Consider the following 9,942-nt stretch of genomic DNA (forward strand, 5'->3'; position numbering starts at 1 on the left):
ATGCACTCAGTTTCTAAAGAGTGGGGATACGTGACTACCTTACTGAGATCCAGTTTAAGAAGAGGTAGAAGCTGGCACACCTGCCAGGGAGCTAGACTTCTTCTGGGGAGAAGCAGTAGGTTTTTTGGCACAGAATCAGGACAAGATTTGCTGTGAGCTGCTGGTGCAGTGCTCCTTCAAAACTCGGTCTGACCCGAGCAGCGGTAGCTGAGCTCTGTCTGGGGGGCACAGGGGGGACAATGCATGCTCCAAATCAAGCTGGATTTGATAGCTGTGATTAGGATGATGTCCCTGCAGCGAGCTGCCAGTGGCGAGGTGGCGAGACAACAAACGGGATCGGCAGGAGGAGCGCGCACAAACCGCGCACAGCGCACGTCCCACCTTCACTCCCTGTCCCCGAGGCATCACAGATATCGAGCTTACATTTTAGACTGCAGATAAGGCATGGAAAATCCATGGCTTTCAGATCCTGCTACAAATGAATCCGTTCACCAGGCAGAAAGTTTTGAAGTGGGTTCAGTCTGGAGGCGTCACACGGGTCTCTGCAAGCGGGAGCAGAGTCACAGCACGCGGTGCCTCTGACAGCTCCCGCCAACAGCCACGGGCAGGTGGCACATTTTAATGGCTCATTAATATACCTGGCCACACTTCTGGGAGTGCAGGGAACACTGGCGTCTCCTGCAGCGCATTTCTCAGGGGTTTGGAGGCAGAGGTGTCGAGATTGTTGCGAGTATTGTGTAGGATTTTCTGGTTTGGGGGATATGGGGTGGGAGGGAAGAAGAAGTGTGCAAAATACATAGACTTGGGGAACTCCAGAATATATAGCTGTGTTGGCCTATACTGGGCTTGTCTAGGGGTAATGTGAAGGCCATAAACTCCTTGCTACTGTAACCTTAAAACTATAAAATCACACATCTGAACAAAGTCCTTTAATACATCGGCATACAAAAAACCTCTGTGATTTTAAACCAGTCTTACTCAACTCTCTTCAAGGAGTTAGATTTATGATCAGTTGACATCTGTTTTAAAGTACAGTTTAATGAAATAAAATAGTTTGGAGCTAGTGAAAGAAAGTAAGGAACTCTTTTCCACTGTTTTTTTTTCAGTGAAGAAGATAGCACCATTTCCTGTTTCCCAGTGATTATGACCCATGACTTGAAATGGTATTTTTGACACCCTTTCTCTGCTGCTGCTTTCCCCCTGTGCATCAATATTAGATGTTCAAGAAGAAAACCATTTCAACAACACAAAATTTTCTAAAATCAGGAAAAGATGTGGGTTTTTTTTTTCCAAGTATTACTGAAGGCTTCAGAAAGACTTTTTTTTTTTTTTTTAATGCATGTAGCTGATCTTTGCAGAAGTTTCATCCAGGGCAGGTGCACCCAGAGGTTGAGATGCTGTGTGAGAGCCAGAGAGTCCAGAATCTCAACACACATCGTTTCTGGGCAGCACTGGGCACTCACCCACCCTCACCTGCATCCCCTCGGGGGTGGCCCAGCTCCTCTGGTGTCTTGGCTGTGCCAGTGAGGAGCGTGTTTGCAGTCACACCGCCAGGGTAACTGCGTGGGATGTGCTCTCCTGAAACGTCCCAGCTCTGCAGAGACAGCCCTGCCTGTGGGTTGTCATCCTGCATTGACATTTTGAAGTGTTTCAGCTCTGCAGCCTCACAGTGAATTCTCCTCTCTGCTGGCGCTGCTGACGAGCTGCTTTCTGCACAGTTCTGCAGCTCCATGGATCATTTTGGATGTTGTGATCAGTACCAGCTCCCTGCAGGATTGACAGCCACTGGCTCCTTGCAGACCCCACATTTACCTGTGCACTGGGGTTAGGAGCTGCCCCAGCCCTGCAAGGCTGGTCAGAACCACGGGCTTTGGGCAAATCCCTTACCAGCCCTCCCTGTCACCTGGAAAACAGAAATAATTCCATCCTCCAGCCCTATAGAGGGTCAGTGATAAATGCCTCTTCCTTTTGGAGAGCACTTGAGTTTCACTTAGTCTTATTAATACAATTAGCTAAAGTGCCTGGTCAAAAGCTGATGAGTATCCCTTTTTCTAATAGAATTGTGTGGCTTGGTGGTGCTGAGCACCATCCAGGTCACTCCAGTCACTTGCACAGGACAAAAAGTGCTGGTTTTAATTGCTTACACCACAGCCAGAGAAACAGATACTGGGTATACTCAGAAAGTCTTTATTTTAAAAAAATGACACAAGGAAAACCACATATGCAAGAGAAGTACATCTGTAGTTTCTATTTAATTTCAACAGACTTTGGAATCCCAAAACCCATCACTGGTTTTGGGGTTTTTGATCAGCACTGCCACTGGGGATTTCCAACTGGCACATCGGAGATACAAATGAAAAATTCTCTTGCCAACTGTGTTTTACTTTTGAGCTTCATAGGAGGTTGTGCTTTAGAGAGAACTTTGACTTATTACTATACTAGAATTTTCTTTTAATTAAAAGCAAAAACAAAAACAAAAATAAAATAAAAAAGGGAGCGGGGGAAAAATGTTTAGAAAACTCTTTCAAAATGAAAAATTACTTTTTCTGTGGGCCTCTTTCATGTCCATGTTCTCTGGGTGTTCCAGCAGAGTGTGAGGCTGGCAAGGAGGATGGGAGAGCAGTTCATGGTTCTGCCCCACCTTGCACAGGTCTGTGCTGGAATCACGTGTGAGTGAGGCAGGCCAGGCCCATCTCTGGCTAATCAGAAGGGAAAAATGCCACACGTCTGAGATGAATCAGCAGGGAAGAGCAAATTTTGACAGTTATGCCAATGTAATTTGAATTAGACAAAGCTTTGATGACTACAAAGTGAGACTTGATATCCCGGTTGGAGCAGATTTTCTTGTTATATGTTCATTTAATATTTTTTTTTTTTACACTGGGCAGAAATTAGGAAAAAATGAGTTTTTGATAGACTTATATGCTTAATTCTGAACTCCCAAGGAATGCAGAGGACTAGCCAGGCAAAATCCTGAAGAAGAAGTGGCACCAAACAGGGACTTTTATTCCTTGATCACTTTATTACTGAAGTGTCTGTTTGTGTGGAAAAGGTTAATTTTTGAAAAGTAATTCCGTGTCCTTACTCCTGTTGCAATCTTTAACAAGCACAACTTATAAAATGAGGGGCAAGTCTTCAAACGATGCAAGGGATCTGTTGCATATTTATGCATACATTTATTGCATTGAATGTGTGGAGGTTCTGCCTCAGGTAGAGGTAAGTACAGAGTTAATCTGAGAGGAAGGTCAGCGCAGAGGAGGCAAAGCATATTTTTAATTTACACAACTATGTGCTCATGGCAGGTGTTAAAACTGACATCACCGGTTTCAGAAGGGAAAACACAAAAGATATGGGAAGATGTCTGGCATGATCAGCTTTAAGTCAAGCACTTGAAAATGATACAATGTGAAGTGCGGAGCTTTAATGCCGAGAATTTTATACTTCAGCAAGAGTGCTCCAGCCCTGCTGATGAGCTGACACTTTTGGTCAGTTATTTCCCAAAGGTACTGGCAGTTTTATAATTAGGCTCTCAGTTAGCAATGCCTTTCTGCTCCTGCCTCACCCCACACAGATCTGCAGTGCTGAGGTTTCCAGGTGTGGGAGTGATGTTTGACCCGCGCTGACCAGAGGGAACCGGAGCAAAGGAGGGGCTGGGATTAGTGTGAGCCTGTTTGTTTTGATGCCTTAAGGTTTAGCTTCCATATTTTCAGATTCTGTGCTGCCTAGGGGTGCAATTCTGAGACTCATATTAAGTGCCAGTAAGCTCTCCACAGAGAAGGGAGACAAAAATTCTTTTCCTGCTGAAGACCGAGGACAACTTTCAGCCCAAAGGCACAAACAAGGGTGGGCTGATGGGAGCAACAAGAAGGATGGGACCTCACAACCTGAAGCTGTAATTGGACAATTAAACCCCAATACGCAAATGGACCAAAACTTATAAAAGGGTAAGACCTTGTGATCAGTTGGGCATTTTGTGACCATTTTGGGTCCACCTTGGGTGTAGCCCTGGTCAGGCCCTCTCCTGCTCAAGGTGTACCCTTAAAGGCTTTTCAATAAATACCTGCTTTATTCTCTAGCTCTGTCCAGAGTCTGTTTCAGGTCAGCCTTCCCAAGGCATCAGTTTAGCACTGAGGATTTTTGAATCATGCTTCCACCTCAGTGGGTCCTTCAGGGTCACAAAGTATTCATTGCAGGAGTGGGAAGAGCTTTAGCTGCAAGAACTCTTTTGTCACCCTGGGATAAGGCAGGACCACGGTGCCTGGGGACACAAGAGGAATGGCCTCCCTGATTCCCTCTGTGCCAAGAGCGCTCAGGGGAGCAGCCAGAACTGCTGGCCAAGAAATGTTCTCATCTTTGAACATTTTCATCATTTCAGACATTTTCCTGAAAGCAAATGACTTGTCTGGAGTGAAGCCTTCCACTCCAGTGCCACAGAACAGAAGTGAGTGTGAGATCTGAAGTGCAGATTTGTTGCTCCTCTCCAACACAGACAGTGAGAAGTGGCCACATCACCTGGAGGTGACATCATCAAGGTGACTTTTCCCTCTGCTCACATTAAAAATGCTGTTTCCTGCCAGAGTCCCATTCTCAGTATCTTCTTCAATAAGAATATGAAGTTTTCTCACAGATGTTTCTTACTCTTCAATATGACTTTCCCCTCAGTGGGATATGGGAGACCTGGATTTTGCAATCTGCATTTGCAGAGACTGGGCTTCACTGTCACCATCAGAGATCAGGTCTTATATACAGGATCAGAAAGTGCCATCTTGGTAAAGCTCATGATAAGCAGAAAGAAGGAAAAAAAAGGGAAACAGTGAATTATTTCCATTGTTTTCATATCATATTAAGTTCTGAGAAATACTCAAACAAAATATGTGGTTTGTTTTTTTTTCCTCAAATCGCTTGTCAAGTTATGGCAAATTGTGAGTGTGCAGAGATAAATTTTTGGAACATTTTGTCTGCATTTGCATGCATAGATATATAGACATATATATAAACATGTATAAGTGTATTTGTGCACGTGCAAGCAGATAAATAATGTATGTACATGTGTTTGTGTAGCTATATATACACACATAAGTATATACATGAATACACCCAAGAAAGTAATTTTCCACAGCCTTTCTGTTGTTTAACAATACTGAAATGCTGGCATTCAACAATCTAAATCCTCAAACGTGTTGGAGAAACGTAGATTTTAATGGTGTTAAATGAACCATTTAGCACAGAGGGCCTCTCACCTTCAGTGGCACACTCTCAAAATGAAATCCAGTGTTCAGATACAATAATAAAAAGAAGAAAAACAATATTACCTGTTTAAAGAGAATATAAAAATCCAATTAAGTTCTGAATTTTAATTTGCTTGCAAGCATGGGTTTGTTGCACTGTGAAAAGAATGAAAATGTAAATGACATTTCTGTGTGTTATCTACATAATCCAGAGGCTAAAATATCCTGTCATGCTTATTTTGTCTAGTGATGATAAAACGAAACAGTTTTAACTGAATTTCCTGTAAATGGGCAACTAATCAAAAATGAACATCTTTATATTCTGATCTTTCACTAATTTATGTACAAATGCTGCTGTAAGGAGATTAGCTTTTGCAGAGGAGATTGAATTGTGCCTGGCAGCTGACAGCAGTGCTGGGCTGTGGCACTTGGAGTGCAGAGGGTGGGAGAAGCTGGGGCCACCCCTCCCTGCTGGGCTGTGACCTCTGCCAAGGTCTGGGGCCAGCCCTGGGTGCTGGGGCACAGGTGGCACCAGCCAAACACCCAGAACGTTGTGCCCCAGTGCCACCAGCCTGTCCTGGCCCCTCTCTCCGGGTCCCTGGGGGCAGATTTGTGACAGGGGTGGGTGGCAGCATGGAAAGGTGACCTGGGGGTGCAGGACAGACCCAGTGTGGCACCAGGGAACCCCTTCTAGCCATGCCTGGGGCAAGAATGGTGCAGGGAACTCTGCTGCCCATTGCCACTGGATATTCCTGCCTTTCCTTCTTCTGTAGATTTGGTTTATTTGGACTAAACAACATCGAAAAAACCCATCTGTGTCTGGACTGTAAGCATCCAAATCAGCAGTTAATTTGTGTCTACATAAGGCTGTCATCGACCAGCCTGGCCTAGCAAAGAGAATGTCCTAGTGGGGAAAAAAATAACAAAATATTCTTTAATGGCCTCATGCCTCTGCAGGCTGGGCTCATCCAGCCATGCCACACCCTGTGTCCCTGCTCTTACTCTCCAAGGAGCATTGCCTTGTCCAGAATAAATCAGCACAACTGCAGATACTGAGGACACAAACAAGTGAGATAGTTTGTGGTTTTTATACTGATATTTAATATATTGTTAGGGAAAGATATCTGACAAATTGCTGATTGAGTAGCACAGAGCAATCCTGTGCAAGTGGTACCTGCAGAGGATGAGGTGCTACATTCAGGCTGGTGTAAGTGAGGTTACTCTCAGAAAATAGCTTTTTGTGCAACTTATAAAGATATTTTAAAACTGGAAAAAGGTGGAATGTCCAAACCCACATTATTTGAATAGACTTTTGTGTCTAATGGTGGGATTAAAGATTCAAACAAAGGAGTCTGTTGGGTGTTGGTCAACACTGAAAATTCTGGGTGTCTCAATTTTTAAATACCAGCCTCTGTAATGATGGGTGCCCAATCTGAAGGGCATCCAGCCCTCCAGTGCTGGGAAATCCGCTCCTCCTGAAACAGTCAGAGAGGCTATTTATAGGATCTCCAGGTCTGGATATCAGATGCAGAATAAATTATTAAATTGTTCTTGTAAGCTAAAATTGTACAGAAAACAGGGCTGTAAAACTACCAGATCCAACAGGTGATAGGAAGCAGCTTTGTCTGTTCTCTTTTTTACAAGCTGTACGTACTGCTCCTGGCCTTTAATCTCCCTTCAGATTCTGACCCTCTGAACTGTTGATTATATTGCAGCTCTACAACAGAGATGGGAAGAGCATCACCTGAGCTCAGATCCTCCTGTTCTTCACAAAGAAGAATGCACCCATTCTGCATTTCTCCAGGTTCAGAAAGGTGGCAACTTTTATGGCTCTTCATGTCCTGTAAAGTAATTAAAGAACAGATGGAAGTAAAAACTAATCTTGCCCTTTTTTTTTTCTGTATAGAGAATATTTTTAATATTATATATACTGTCTTTACTACTAGAGCATGTCTGTTGTTCAAAGTTGTGTTTGTGAAAATGAAAAGAATTACAAGTGTATGCAGAGATAGAAGACACATTTACCATGACAAAGCTAATACTGCATGGTTTTAACCTTGTTTCATTTAAAGCCTCAAAACCCTCTCAGGGCCTCATTCAGTTTCTTACAGGAGATTTGTTATGCAAGAAACATCACCTTCAGCATCTCAGATGGAACCACCAGGTGTTGTTCAGCCCTTCCATGTCAACCTCCTTCATGCCTCTTCAGAGGCAGCATGTGAAAATTACCCACACGTGTTTGCAAACATACCATAAAAGTGTTTTCATACTCAGAAAAACAAAATTACAAAAATCTGCAGAGCTGTGATGATGCAGGCAGAATTTCCCCCAGTACTTGGGTGTTTTTGTTCCTGCACACACTCCTCAGGAGTGGTGCATGGCAGCAAAGCCCAGCAGGTGCAGTCAGTGAAGCTGCTTTGCAAGCACTTCGCTTGCTGTTTGTGCTCCTGGAATTTAAGAACTTGAGCGTGCCCTCATTTTAAAAGCCAAACACTGAATTCAATCAGCAGAAGATTAAGCAGTGCCAGTGCATTCTGATACAGCTAAAAAAAAGATTAAAAATTTCACCTCAAATGAGTTCTGTTTGAATATTGACTCCCCAAGAAGGGGTGGTAGCTGTTTGTTGTAATTCTGGGGAGATGGAGTAATGGCTCTGAACAGCACAGTGGTAGAACAGGACTGATTACTGAGCTCCACTCTACTCAAACCATCTCAGTTTGCCAAAAAGTCATGCACTGGGACTTGTCCATGTACTCTGCTACTTTTAAGTCCTGACTCCAACCCTGCAGAGGAACCAGCAGGTCTGGAAGGGTTTCAGAGGAGCTGATCTCTGTGTGCTGCCCACACGCTGCTCTCACCACAGCCTGCAAGCCCTCTCTGCTCTTTGTGACACAGTTTGTACAAATCTCACCCTGCTTGCTCACAGTCCTAGTGCTCCTTTCCCACAAAGAGCTCCAGCAGTTCACTGGAATTGTGTGCAGTCTGCAGGGCCCCTGGAGCTGTTCCAAGGGCAGCTAAAGCCTGGGGAGACAAAAACGCTGTGCTGTGTGGGCTCAGTAGATGATAATGGCTCTGCTGGGCTGGGCTGTTACTCCTCCAGGGGTTTTGGGGCACAGCACAGCTTTTGGCATGAGCTGAGGTCCTGCAGGAAGGACAGACCTGCAGTGTGTCTGCTGGAACCAGCCCCAGCAGACAGCTCTGGAAACTGGGGCTCCACTGGAAACTGGGTGGGCAAGGGGTTCTAAAAGCCCCCTGGGAGCTCTGTGGGCCAAACCAGCTGATGGCACCGTGCTGGCTCTGTTCATTTGCTGCTGCTGGGGGCTCCATCCCCTGCTGGCTGCTGGATCCAAGTCTCTGCCCACAGGGACAGAGTAAATGTACTGCAGAGGCAAGGCAAGGACCTGGGGGTGTGACAGAGCTCCTGCCACCTCAGCCCTCCTGTTAGTCCAGGCCTGAGCAAGTCTGGGATGTCTCTGTGATAGTCCCAGACTCTGTGATAGTCTCTGCCTTATGCTGACCTCAGACCCTCAGCCCTTGCAGCCAAGGTGTGAGTTCAATGCTGATGGGGAAGATGTCACTGCCCTGCATTTCCATGTCATGCTGGGCAGTAAATGCAGGAAACTTGATAAATTGTGAGTATTCTCAGCCAGTAAAACCTGATTTCAATCATGGATTTTAATGATATTATGCAATAAACTCTAAAGCAAATAGATATGAAAATCTGTGTTTGATCTTAGAGAACCTCTCAAGTGCCTGAGACAGTTTCAGGCCCAGTGGCTGAAGTTAAGCTAAATTAAGCACTGTTGAAATGCAGAGTGGGCAGGGAACAGCTTCCCTTTTGCAGTCCTGGCAGTGCAACTGCCTGTACAAGGGGAAATCCTTCTCAATGTCAGAGAAACCATTGGCTTTGAAATCTCCATCATCTCTGTTATCTCCTTGAATCTATCCATGTATTCCTTTAGCACTGGAGTTCCAGTGTCACAGTACAGCCTCCAATTCAGCTGTAAAATTTTCAATATCAGTTTCTGAGTTCCAGTATTTTTTCAACTTTTTTTTAATGAAGCTGGCGTTAGATTCATGTATAATGCAATGCATTCATATACAGAACACAAATGACCTGTCTCTAATCACAGTGCTGCTTTTGATAAGAAAACATAGAGGTATCTGTAATATTCATCCAGCTGAAGAAATCTGAAGTCTTTGGTGCTCTTCAGATTTGCACCATTTCAATTAAGTGCTGTGAGCATCTATTTATGTGAAGACGGGGCAGTTACAGAAAAAGTCTTTTCCACATAAATATATACTTCTTTATGCCACTTCAATCTACTTTCAGTTTAACTACATCATTTTACTATATAAGCAGAACTTCTGGAATTTATTTTAATAGTCTTGTAACTACCTGATCCTAATATACCTAAAAATGTGTTTGCAGCTTTCAGCTTAACACTATGTGACTTCAATCCTAGCACTAAGCTCACCTGTCTCAGAGCTCAGCATCTCCCTAGGTGAGTGCAAGCTGACACAGTTTTATCTTTTGTGAAGAGCCCTTATTTTTCCTCACCAGCTAGAGAGTGAGAGGCAGGCTGCCCACAGAAGTTGTGATCAGAAATGGATGTGTCAGCTGCTATCACCAAACTCGCATGGATGTAATCATAGCTGCTTCTGTGTGCCAGAGGGAATTGGAATGTTTACAGCTTCTCAGGGCAGCAGGAAG

General features: G+C 44.3%; 1 long non-coding RNA gene across 5 annotated transcripts in view; it reads left to right on the forward strand.

Moving 5' to 3' along the window:
• Positions 1-7,085, forward strand: part of LOC134559594 (uncharacterized) — a 73,814-nt gene extending 66,729 nt beyond the window's left edge. For all 5 annotated transcript variants that reach the window (XR_010082544.1, XR_010082545.1, XR_010082546.1 and 2 more), the window contains 2 exons: positions 4,376-4,532; positions 6,944-7,085. This is a non-coding gene — a long non-coding RNA (uncharacterized LOC134559594). The remainder of the gene's footprint in view (positions 1-4,375; positions 4,533-6,943) is intronic.
• The last annotated feature ends 2,857 nt before the right edge of the window (positions 7,086-9,942 follow it).

This window comes from Prinia subflava, chromosome 17 (genome assembly GCF_021018805.1).
Source record: "Prinia subflava isolate CZ2003 ecotype Zambia chromosome 17, Cam_Psub_1.2, whole genome shotgun sequence".
Lineage (NCBI taxonomy): Eukaryota > Metazoa > Chordata > Aves > Passeriformes > Cisticolidae > Prinia > Prinia subflava.